Genomic DNA, 13,578 nt, shown 5'->3' with positions numbered 1-13,578 from the left:
TACTATATTTCATAATATTTTTCGGCGTGAGACGCAGTTTTTACAACCGCCTGCAAATCATACGCCGCGCGTCCTTAGTTTTTGCGCATGCGTACACCGATGGTTTGACAGGTAAGCGCATTTTGACAATTGTGATTATTTCGCTACAGCTTCTTAGCTAGGGTAGAAATTCTTTCCATCAAAATGAGAAATTGATTATTCATAGATAAGACAGGACTTTGTTTTGTATGAATATCAATTAAACCTTAAAACATTTTTAAAAATGTCATTTAAAAATATTTTTTTTATTTTGAAGGTTCGCAATAATTTTTGTTGCGTATGACAATTTTCCTATATATTTTTTAGATTGATGCTTGGATTAAACTTGCGTCGACGATTTATTTTTCGACATTGTCCATATAATGGCGGACTGGAATTTTTTTTAACAAACATATATAAACAAATTATTAGGAAACTTATACAAGAAAGGTATAATAAAAAGAATAAAAGTCTTTTTCATCCTAAAGCGTGCCCAAGGAAAATGGGCTCATTTTTTTATGCATTGTTATTTTTTTAATAATAATTCATATATATATATATATATATATATATATATATATTTCCAATCACTCTGTATAAATTCTCTTTTTAATTTACAAATCAATATATTCAGCTAAACAGTAATAAAATACGATGAGTAGTCGGTCTGAAATAATTTAATTAGCCTGAAACATTGATTTTGCAATATTCGAGTCAGCGTCCTGTATACATTTCCGTGGTTAATTACGAATATACCAGACAATGATCCGTACGAACTCTTTGATATTGGATTATGCAGTCATATTATTAAAATCGGCTTGCCCGTGACTGGCGCAAAATATTCGTTGATTACGTCCACCTATTTTATACCGATCATACGATGAACCCACTGGCAGCAATGATAATTAATGCAATGCATTTGTATATCATTTGTTTATTAACATTGTCATGACAAAACTGTGCATATAAGTAATCCAAAATTCATAATATCTCTAATTAAAGTCTTTTGTTAATCATTAATGATTTTAAAATTATAAATAATAAGCTACCACTGGTCTGGAACGCGAATCTGCTGAAAAGAGCCGGCAAAAAACTAAACAGTTATTCTTTTAAAATGAAATTTAAAAATTTTTGATGTGTACATTATAATATCAATCATGTAAATAAGTGAAAAACCTATTTCTACACATTTCGACAATATTTAACAAATAAAAACTATTGAATGCTAAATAATAAATATAATAAATAATATTATATTTTTATTTTAAGATTTAAAACATACAAAAGGAAGTAACCTTGTGGTACTTAATTATATTTGCGTGCATTAAAACACATGAAGGATTATTAAATCCTTTATGAAGTCGAAATTGAGGTGTTACAAATTCATTTTTATTTTTTCTTTAATAAATAATTTGTATTTCACTATTTTTAGTTATTTGTTTAATTTTGCGTATAAATAATATGTATTGAGAAGCAACCATTAGAATGATAATTGTTTAAAAAGATATTTTATGTAAACTTTAGCTTTTAAGTTATAAATAATCAATTTCAGCAGCACTGCCTTAAAAAACACCGTAAGACAAAATGCTATGAAAATATCTGATACATACGTCAAGCCATATTAATGTCTGTTAATTATCTTACATTTTTAAATGCAAAGACGGCTAAGTCGAGTGTGTTTGCGAGTGTATAGTTTTATAAAATAAATAATCTCAGCAAAATACAATTATGGAAGTTTCTAGAAACAAATGTCTAGCAATGACCGTGAATGCAGTGAGTGTTTATTAAAATGATAATAGTTACACTATGTGATGTCATAACCTTCTATTTACAATCTCTATATGCCGCTCGCGATAAATTTTGCTTATATTTATTAATAACTAAAGTTGGTAATTATATGAATAAAAATTGTATGAAAATATATAATTATATATAGTAATATATAATTATATACACAATTTTTTAATTAGAAAGCTCCTAGCAATTTTTCGTTTCAGCGAATAGACGCCCAAAGCAACACTTAGATATCCAAAAAATATATCTATGGCAGGCTGGTTGGTGATCGCAGTGTGGTATTATGATATGAAATTCCTTTGCAGTGGCAATCCTATATAACTGAGCATCGCCGTAATGATGGGCGACGATAACCTTCACCCATCATTCCTATCGTTTGCTCGTAGGGTGGTGAGTAACACTGTTAATAGAAACAAAACAGTATAGATAAGTAAGGTACCTAATAAACTGCACATAAAATAACTAGTCAATAATTAATAGGAAAAATAGAATAAGAAAAGTGGTAGTAATGTATTAAGAAAGCACAACTCAAAGAACACTTCGCTTAAAAAAATTGAATATGTAAATAATAAAATAAAGAATAATAATAAAAAAAATGTACCTAACCACCTAAGAGTAATAAGATGATGGAAGGAAGGCGATGAAAGCAAGAAGGAATGAGAGAACAAAATGAAAGATATTATGATGGAAATAAGGTAAGAATAAAAGAAATTGAGAAGTATGACAGTGAGTGAAGAATAAAGATGAAAAATCTGAAAAACTTATTTGTAAACAAAGACCCTGATCCCAACTAATTAGGGGTACGAGAGGCCTCCAATAGCGGGGGCCATAAAAAAATCCCATATAACTAAAGCATAATGTGATTGACAAGATTGTATCCCAGAAATTGAAACCGCGACCTACGTTTGCAAATCTGAGACCTCTATAGAGCTGCTATTGCTCGGTTACAAATCGTAGCTTCCGTTTCACCGTGTACTTTCCCTTGATTATTGTTTGGGCATGTATTATTTTTTTATCGTTTCCATTTCTTTTGCTTATAATTTCACTTAAGACACTATTTCGTTGTATCCGATTTCAATGAAGATGTTGTGCACGTAAAAAGTATGTAAGTACTAGTTTTAAAATTTTCTGTAATACGTGTGCTTACGTTGTTTATGTGCCTTGAAAATAGTTTTACATTATTAACAATTGTTTCATGGTATCTAGTTTATTGTATAAATCTTCCCCACGTCATATATAATACAAAACTATAAGGAAAACTTTGTTCGTAATTTTTTTGCCTTAAATTTCAATCATCCTATATAAGGACTCGAGTGTATTATGAATATCTCGACGTTTCTCACTTTGTATACTATACAAAATATATATCAAACTTCGTTAGAAATTTGTAGGTTTTATACTCTGAATATACTGTATAGAGCTTCGAGTGTATTATAATGATTTTATACGCGTGTAACAATACAGATCATTCGTAACCACTATTCTATTCAATGGGACAGCAACACAGTTAAATTCGATGAAACTTTAGATAATTTCCACGAAGTATATTGCAGTTATCAAGTTTGAATGTTGATAACCGTAAATAATTGCAAGTCATAGGTTGTTTATAAATCTACTCTAAGCTATCTATCTTTAGTTAATTAAAATTGATTACACTAACTTACATATATTTACAGATATTAATATATTAATCTCCGAAAACGAAGGTCTTTGACCAATGTGTACAGTCTGTTATAACTTACAGTTCCGAGACGTGATTTCATATGGTGGGCTTTATAAAAAGACTTAGTGTCACCCAAAGAGCAATGTAGTGAGTTATGCTTGGAGTTTTGATACGAGATCGAATCATAAATGAAATGCTCTGAAAAAGAGCAAAGGTTACCGACATTGCTCGGAAAATTGTCTGTCTAATGTGATAGCGGGCAAGGTACATCATGTAATCGATATTTCTTGGTATTAAAAGGTTTTCTAGTGTAGATCATGAGCCAGTAAACGCTTTGGGCGTTTGCTTGGTGGACCAACAACAAAGTTAAGATCGCTGGATGCAGGCAACCTAGCAACGGTTATCATGTCCAATTTAGGGTGAGGATAAAGCCTTGTAGGAGGCGTCTATCAGCTGAAAAGAAGAAATATCCCAGTCAAATCAAATTAAAATTTAATTAAAATATTAATAAAATTCTTTTTTCGACATGATTATATACCTTTTGGACGTCACGATGTGTCGATCATATATTCGAATAATAAATTGCCTGAGAAAAATAACAGGCGAAATAAAATCAACGCAACTACAGGTTGATTGAACAATTATTTACAATATATAAATATTTAATACAATAATAATACAATTTTTTAGAATATAATAAAATATTTAATTAACACTGATATTGTGTGTAGGCGATCGCATTATTTCAAGTTCAAGTAGTGCTAAACTTATAAAGTCAATTATAGTATAGTAAGTAACACTCAACCCCGAACGTTGTTTGACTTATTAATTTCAAGAAAGAGTAACTTTATGAACTATGTTTTCCTTCTATAGTAATTCACTATTTTCAACCACTAAACTACCACTAGTATAATTATTTTCACCTTGTGAGTTGATATGCTACTTAATTAAATAAATATTAAAAATAAAACTGCCTTAACTTTGATTATGTATTGCAAAAATATAATAAATAAAGATAACATGAATTAAATTTATAAAACATTTTTTATAGTTCATCTTTATCTTTATTTTACTATTCTCACGAAGATCAATCATTAATAGATAAATAGTTTTGTGTATGTTTATGTCAGTTTATATTACTACTTTAAAAGTTTCTTTCAGTGAAAATCAATTTCCAAAATCAAAATTTTCAAATAACGAAATCCGTGCCCAGACCTGTCCAATAGTTTAAACAATGCAAAAACGAACACGTGAAATCTCAAAAAAAATCAATATACGAAATTCACCCCGTAGCTCTAGACGAACTTCACAAAAGCGCTTTATTAAAAAAATGAATAAAAACCCACTACATAATTTTAGCTGACTCCATAAATGCCATTTTTATATCATTAAAATATATTCTGATTATTATAGTATTTTTTATCATAATCAAATTTAGACTTAGGACTTAGATATTGAAAATCCACGTCTACAATAGGTCTTTCCCAAAGATATTAATAGTAGGAAATATCGTAATCGCTACGTTTGGATTGGTGATCGCAATTTGGTTTTATGGTATGAAGAAGATGCTGCTGACCATCCTCTGGATACTACTTGTTTGTGTGAGTGTGTGAGTAGTGGCAATCCTATATAATTAATAATATAAAATAGTAATAATACTTATTATACCATGGCCTATAATCTCAAGTCACAGTGATCTAACTCTAACTGCTCGTGTACTACATTCATACATTTATCTATAAATTTTTTTAATAAATTAAATTTAATAATAATGCAACATCTTCATAACTTACCATGACCCCTAAGTTTATAAAATAATCAAATTAATCTCTAGTTCGGAGTTAAATAAAGAATAATACAGTAATACAAATAATAAATTACTAATGTATGAAAAAAAGGAGGAATTAGCTATGTTCGTATTTCTGTTTTTTCCTCGACATTCTTATACTACTCTGAATCACAGTGAATACGCGCAGCGAAAAAAATTCAGGCTTTTGAAATGTAGTGTTGGTGGAAAATATAGCGGATGCCTTAAAGAGAAAGAGTCCTAAACTATTTTGGACACATCGCCCAAGGACAACAGAATAACTTCGATAGAAAATAGAAATAATAGAAAATTTAGAATAGGTTTAAGCGTTATGAAACCAATGTATTTGTGTATATATACCGAAAGTAATTAATAACTGTTCAATCTGTGAGTGTCAGAAATGAGTTATTCAGATTTATTCTTGTTCAATAACAGCCATTTTGTGTTAAGTATTTGTTCAGATTATTGATAGATGTGAGGTATCTAAATAGATGGAAGTAATTTCATTGAACACTTATTTTATTAATATTATCATGTTGGAATACAATAAATACGGCACTCAGATATATGTACAAAATCCTCAGAATTTAATATGAATATAATTTTTATAAAAACAAACGTTTTATAAAACTTTATGAATCTGAATTTCTATGTAATACGAGTATAGTTATTATCGTGCTAAGAAAACGTAATATTATTTCATGTTGATGTGTCTCTAAGTAAATCTAGGAATAAATGCAATAGGCAAACACATCAAATGTATCGTATAACGTAGACAAAAAATATGTACACCTTTTGCGTGCAGGTATTTGATACGATTCGTATTATACAGTGTAAGCGTTAGGAAGTTCAAATTGACTTGTCCTTTTTAAATGCAAATCTAATGACGTTTAAAAAAAATTTCATCACAAGCCGTAGGAGCTTACATAACGCCCCAGTCAGCAGTCTGCGAATGTAAACGACACCTTTATTGTTTATATTAAACTCGATAACTCAGCGCTTGATATTTGATAAAGGTCATGAACAAGCATATTCGTTATACTGATTGCTACAACTAAATGTTGCCAATGGTATAATACTCTTACAATGTTGCCAACTGTTCTGTGTATTGTAAAATCTTTAATTGATATACAGAATGATTGATTACAGATGTAAAAGCTTTAAAAGAGCGATTTAGAATGCGGCAGTCGAATAACTTCAGTTAGTATAAAGTCTGAAGAGACCGATGGTAAATAATAATTGCTTTTCATGAATAATAACTTAATTTTTGGAAACGTTTTTTTCACTATTTTATCATTACGTATTTGTTCTTTCTAGAAACAATAATTTTTTCATAGGACATGCATTAAATTATAAGGCGAGAAATAAGCTATATATTCACAATTTTAAAGCCTTTACACCTACATCCAATCACGCTGTATACACCGAATAGTAAATAATTATTAATTTTCGTGTAATTGAGTGTTATTTATTTTATTGTCATTATATGGTTACAAAACAGGAATTAATTGAAAAAATCACGTAAATACTGAACACGTTAATATAAAATGAAAGGTACATATTACATATTAAAAGTGAAGATTTAAAAAATAGGGCTTACAGAGATATTTTTTGTTTATTTATTCTTGGTACAGCAACATCTTAAGTTATTTTAAAATTGCATATTTCATTCTATTCTATAAACGTTTCCAACGAACCTTGATCTAAGAAAAACCACGTAGTCAAAAGACTCAAAAAGAACCTTTTTTCAATATAAACTAGAAACATCTTTAGTTATTTTAAAATTTCATATTTCATTCTATTCTATAAATGTTTCCAACGAGCCTTGAACTAAGAAAAACCACGTCGTCAAAAGACTCAAAAAGAACCTTTTCACTGAAATATTAGTAGCAAAGTTAAAAATTTCTGGAAGTTACTAAACAGTTCACTACGGGGAGTAATAGAGAAAGATTCAGATTTCGACGAAGTGAAATTGAAATTAAAGCCAGCTGCAGGTAAACAAGAAAAGTTCAAAACAGACATATCGAAATCTGGGAGAAGTCTAAACTTGCATAGTGAAAACAATTAATGTTTAGCTAAATCTAAATATATAGAAACACAAAGGGTTAACTGTTATTATGTTGTCAAAGTAAAAGTTACATTGTTGCTAATTGAATCACATCAATCCAAAAAACAACTAATGATTCTCGTAAGGACTACAACTTAATTTTATAAACTTAAAAATAATAAAAACAAATGATACTATGAAGGCAACCGAACCAGTCGAGGTTCAGCTGTCTGAAGCGGTTTCGAATCAGAAGGTATGCAATTTAATTAACATCTAGAACCAAAGTTCTTTCTCGGAAGCCTTTAGGTATTTAAGAGCTCGAAGGTCTCCCAATCTGTTAGAGCATGGACAAGTTCGGATACAAGAAAAAAATCTTAATTACTCTCCTATATAACACTTCTTTACACTAAAAGTACCACAAACTGGTTACCGTAAAGATTCAAATATAAAAAAAACTACAGTAATTTTACTCAAATTTTACTAATTAAGGTAGTCTTTAAACGTAAAGACATGTCAAGGAAATAATTTGGATAACAAGTAATAGTATAATTATTCTTTTATTTAATTCCACACATTAGGGTTGGCGATCGGAGTGTAGTAACGTGATACGAAAAGGACGCTGCCGCCTATCGTCAGGAAACTTGTTTGTAGGCAGTGGCAATCCTATATAATTATTGCACAAAGTGTGAATTATATAAGATTGTATCGCATAAATTAAACCGTGACCTACGATCTCAAGTCTCGATCCTCTACTGCCAGGCTACAACTGCTCGTTTACTATATACACACATTTACATCGCCTTTATTATATGATTTTAAATAGAATTTAATAATAATTATAAACATTCATAAGTATGCCCTGGTTAAGTTTATACTGTAATAAAAGTAATCTAGCTCTAGTTGGATATTCACGATAAAGTATCCGCTACCATTGATCGCAAGTCTCAGTCCTGTACCGGCATGTTTGACGGTTTGTTTTAAACAAAAACAAATAATTAAAAATTGTTAAAACTGTTATCATTATTTCATGTGATTGTTAACAAATATTATATCAATACAATATTAAATAAGTTTCGGCATTAAGTCCGCTTTTAGATTTAGTATAAAACATTTTATTATAAAGTGTATAGTACAAGGTTCAGAGGTTGCCTAGCTTTGCATTGGATATATCACCTTCGAGGTAGAGACACAACTGCCAAAAGCACATATGTAAACCGCCTGTTATACACTGGTCGTTTTTATTTCGATGTTATGTTGTGTTATGTCGTGATAGCACCTTACTATGTAACGGATTTGCTCTTCTAAACAAAAAAAATAACGATTAATCAATAAATAAAACGGGCAACTTGTTAAACCCTGTACCATGCGACCCCCGCGGCGCAAGTCTAAGCGATATATCGTTGGCTTTATTAATTTGTTGTATATATATATATATATATGTTGTGTATATATATATATATATATATATATAATAGGTCAAAGTTGGAATACAATAGTGTAAAAATTATAGATGTACACATGTTTACAACGCGTAACATTAGGCGCCTACGCATCGGATACGCTATCGTTGTCTTATGACTTTTATCAAATCGAAAATTATTAGTATCACAAGTGTAATTTGTCTCGCTGCCAAATTGCGAGTAAATGTATTTTAAATCGTCTCCCTTTTTCATCGTACGAACAAATCAATCACTGTGCATATGTTTTCACCTTTATTGTTTTATCTACATTGTTATTTTATTTCTTATATCTATTATTGGAAACAATTGTAATTATTGTCTTAATTCAATATATATATATATATATATATATATATATATATATATATATATATATATATATATATATATATATATATTTATATAAATATATATACACAAAAAAATCAGTTTATGATTCAAAAGAGTTTATAAATAATATAAAAAATAACGTTCTTTTCGACTTACTTAACAATGAATAGAAAGAAGTTCTAATGAAATTTACAATAAATTCAGCTTCAAATTTTGTAAGCATTGAAGTAAATTTTAATTTTAAACACAGGAAACATTACTAAATTTTTTAAAGTTTTGAAAAAACGAGAAATCTCTCATTCTCGCCGATGTTTTCTCCCAAATTAAGATACTTTTGTACCACGCTCTCAATTTTTTTAAATGTTTTCTAGGGATGTATTTTTAGATATGATATTGTTATCTCTAACTGTATTTCCTCTCTGGAGCCTATTCTCCTAAGCGGACTTAGACGGATTTGGCGGATCCCTAATTCCGAAAAAAGGTCTAGGATGAGCGCCTAACACACTACTAATAGCCAATGGACAAAAGGCATATGTCAATGTCATAAAGACAGTGTTTTTTCAATAAGTGACACAGATATTCTAAATTATTTATTGTAAACTTCAGAGAGGATATCATTACACAATATTATCACCATTTGAGCTCTTAGATGTGCAACTGAATAAGAGTTTAATAATATATCCAGCATCTTTCGAGGATGTTAACATAGTCATCTTTTCATTTTAGAGATCCCCACTCCAGAAGCTTAAAGTCTAAGTGGCAAATTGAGAATAAAAAGCGGTAAATGATTACGCACACAAACGACTGCGCTGCTATCATTGGCAGATCGCCAATACGTAAAGATGAGATCGTGTTATAATCTAAATGCATTTTTTTACATTTTGGCAATAATGTTGTCGGTGCATGCAACGTCAAAGATTATGTAGAGTGCATCGCTGGCAGCTGCCAAATGTATATTTAGCTCACGTAACGACATTAAAATGTTTTAACTTCTATCGCCAAGTCCAATCGAAAAATTATCTGCACAGGTACTTTCTAATGACTGCAACTCGGCATAGTGGTTATCATGCTCTAAGCATTCACCTCAGGATCTCAGACACAAATCAAGTTTTTACTTTCCACAAATATATCACAATTATATTTACTTAATTAGATAAATATATAAATCTTTTGGAGTCCCTCGTGCATCTGTGTCGCGGTGGACCAGACCGCGATCACTTTCTCATATTCGGAAGATCCAAAGTAGAGCGTAAGCTGGAGGTTGGGAGGAAAATAGCTAGTGATCGCTTCGAACTATCGTCTCCTCTTGAACGACGACGAGTGTTGTCAACCATTCCTAAAGTATTGCAATTATAAAAGAGGTTATTGAAATGAATGTAATGTAAAAATAGAACTAAATTATAGGTAAACCATAAATGATAAATAATAAATAATTAGAGATAAAACAGGATAAGTAAATGTGATGAGAAAACTGTATTTTTTTGGGAATGGAGTATATGGATAAAAAAGTGAATATTATGAGTGAAAGGATAATAAGAATACCAAAGAAAAAGCATGAAAGATACTGTAAATGATAAAAGAGTACCTGTATATGAGAAAATAAATGAAAACATAATATATACTCGAAAATGTAAAGTCCCTGTCCCAATAGTGTGATGAAAAACGAGGGTCATTAAAAAAATTGTGGCAGTGTACAGGCCACATAGCACATTGCTGATGTCCGCTGGGCCCCTAAGGTTGGAACCTTGAACCAGAGGAGATTGTGGACTTCAAAACTACCGTAAGACATACATGCGCAATGTAAACAGACGACCTTGAAAAGATCGCCGGAAGACATTGAATACAAGCTGTTTTCAACCGGTCCTACTAAAAATCAATAATTGACGCCTGTATCCAGCCATGGACATCCTGCGGCTAAAATGATGTTGACTACAAATCTGTACAAACGTAAATAGAAAAAAAAAAATAAACACGATGTATATGGATCCACTTAATGATACTGCTAGATGCACGAACTATTTGTATTTGACATGCAAGTTTCTACTCGCAAATAATTTTAATTTATGTTGATTTGAGTAATATGTATTATTACTATGTTAATCGATAGATGCTTACTGAAAGTAAAAGGCCTCCTTTAAAGATCAAAATGCAACCAGACTTAGCTGCCCGCGTCTAGCGATTTTCCGCGACCTTGACTGTTCCGTCGGTGCAACTGGGTGGGGTTGGGGTGGGGGGTTGTTGGCCCACCTCACGCCTACCGGGTCGTAACCTTTTGTTGCTCTTAAATAATTTCAAGTTCAATCCAATGTACTTCTAATTTATCAAGTTGTTAAAGATAAATGAAGAAAAACTTAATTTAGTTTGTGATATATGGCCATACCACTTGGAAATCTGTTCGAAAAGTTATTCTATGATCAACATAATTTTCTGCGTAAATTTAAAAACTAAAATCAAGGCATTTGAAGTATGCAGCGACCATATCGATCATTGTGTCCTTAATTGGATATATTCAATCAAATGACTCAATTTGGCATAGAATCCATCTAACTTTTTAGTAGTCTATATGCACTCTTTCTTTCCAACTTTTTTAATACATGTTGTGAATTTCTATCTCGGTCGCTGGGACCTTAAAGTTCTAGAGTGAACACCACGAGAGAATAGACCATTTTAAGGTCATTTTAAGACGATAGATACATGCCGCTTTCAACCTATCCTATTACAGATCTATTAAGAAGGCCTATTAGTATTATTTGTAATACCTTCAAAGTCCATAACACAATATACTTGCTACTACTAATATACTGGCTACAACTTATTTTGCCTATCCGCGTTTATGAATAGTTCGAAAATTTATTTGCAATTAAACTTTTTTGTTTTGCAGTATTAAAAAAATCAATAAAATTATAAAACAACGATCAATACAATCCAATTTTTAATATTTTTGTAATAAACCGACAGACGAGTTATACTTTTGTTATGATATGTACATCATAATAAAACTGTGATAGAGAAGGGGAGAATTGTTTTCTCCCTAGATGGGGTGCGAGGGCATCCGTGGTTGGAATTTACATAATTCAAATAGACGTTATCAGACGCTGTCTCAAGGCCAGATATGCGAAAACATTACCTTATAGCAAAACAATACAAAATGCAAAGAAAGAAAATTCTAATGTTTTCATAAATTTAGATATTAAGTTTTAAACTGTAAGATTAATCTCATTTACACCTCGATTTATTGCAACGTAATATAATGTGTTTAAACGCTCACAATTCTCTCCTCTCCGCAACTTCCTCGTATATAACACACATAAATACGCAGACTCACTCACTATCATACACAGATTTAGTTTGGAAAATGATGTAATTGTTCCGTTTTTTGTACCATTCTAATTTCTGTGATATGAGCCTATGAGCCTAATGCAAAGATCAACAGTGATGTTACAATTTTTCACCTTCTGTGAGGCTCGGGAGCTAAAGGCGAGGCTGTCATTGGTATCCGTCGAACAACGGCTACCCTCGGGCTGTATAACAGTGTCCATCTTGCGGTGGTAGCAATATCACGTCACACGAACTTGTGAGTGTTAATACACGAGTTCGTGTGATGTGATATCCGAGTAATCACAGACGTGACTCAAGATGCGATCGCAAAATTCATCGATGTGGCGAATACGGCAACAGCCGCTGTACTAACGTACAACCTGAGGAAGGCAATATGGAATTGGGATGAGGAATTGGTTGCAAGAAAGTTTATGTTATAAACTGGACATGTTTAGAGCGTCGTTAAAATAGATTAGGAGTATTTTATTTTCGCTTAAATACTGTAACATGTAAAAACAAAAAAATAATCAGAAATATTAAACATAAATGTAAAACAAAGACACGGACACCAATGTCTGTTGAACATCGATGCTAATAATAATGAAAAATTGTTAAATTGTAAAAATATATATTATATGCACCGAAATGTGTATATATATATATATATTTTTTTTTTTTTTATTGTGTATCATCATAACTCTGTCAGCCAATGGACGCCAATTGCAAGGTATAGAGCTTTCCCACAATGATCCGCGACCTTGACTATATAGTATATATAATGCTTCATCATATTGATATACGTAATGATATTAAATAAATAAATAAAATAACTATTTAATGCTTTTAACAGTTACTATTCTACAGAGAAAATGTTTATAAAAGGAATCACTTATTGTCATTGAAATGTAGTTATTTGTTTGTTAATGAACATAATGTTTACCGTAGACTTTACATTTATATGTAAATATTACTGTATCCAGATGTATATACTGGTCTCAAACGACAGAATAGGTTGCATATGATTTTGGTACGTAAAATTATTTAAACAAAAACAATGTAATAATGACGTCATGAATTAATGAGATGCCTATAAACAAGTAATTTTGCGAAAATTACTTTATATTCGGAACATTCAAAAGCA

The 13,578-nt window shown here is 30.8% G+C and overlaps 1 protein-coding gene across 1 annotated transcript in view; it reads right to left on the bottom strand.

The window, feature by feature from the left end:
• LOC137924874 (uncharacterized) overlaps positions 1 to 13,578 on the bottom strand; it is a 122,729-nt gene that overhangs the window by 90,594 nt on the left and 18,557 nt on the right. The window lies entirely within an intron of this gene.

The sequence above is a fragment of the Battus philenor genome, unplaced genomic scaffold (assembly GCF_028537555.1).
Source record: "Battus philenor isolate CCGP_79_NKW_IND1 unplaced genomic scaffold, ilBatPhil1.0.hap1 SCAF_1, whole genome shotgun sequence".
Lineage (NCBI taxonomy): Eukaryota > Metazoa > Arthropoda > Insecta > Lepidoptera > Papilionidae > Battus > Battus philenor.
The sequence above is the reverse complement of the archived record's forward strand: the minus strand, read 5'-3'. Positions and strand labels throughout refer to the sequence as shown.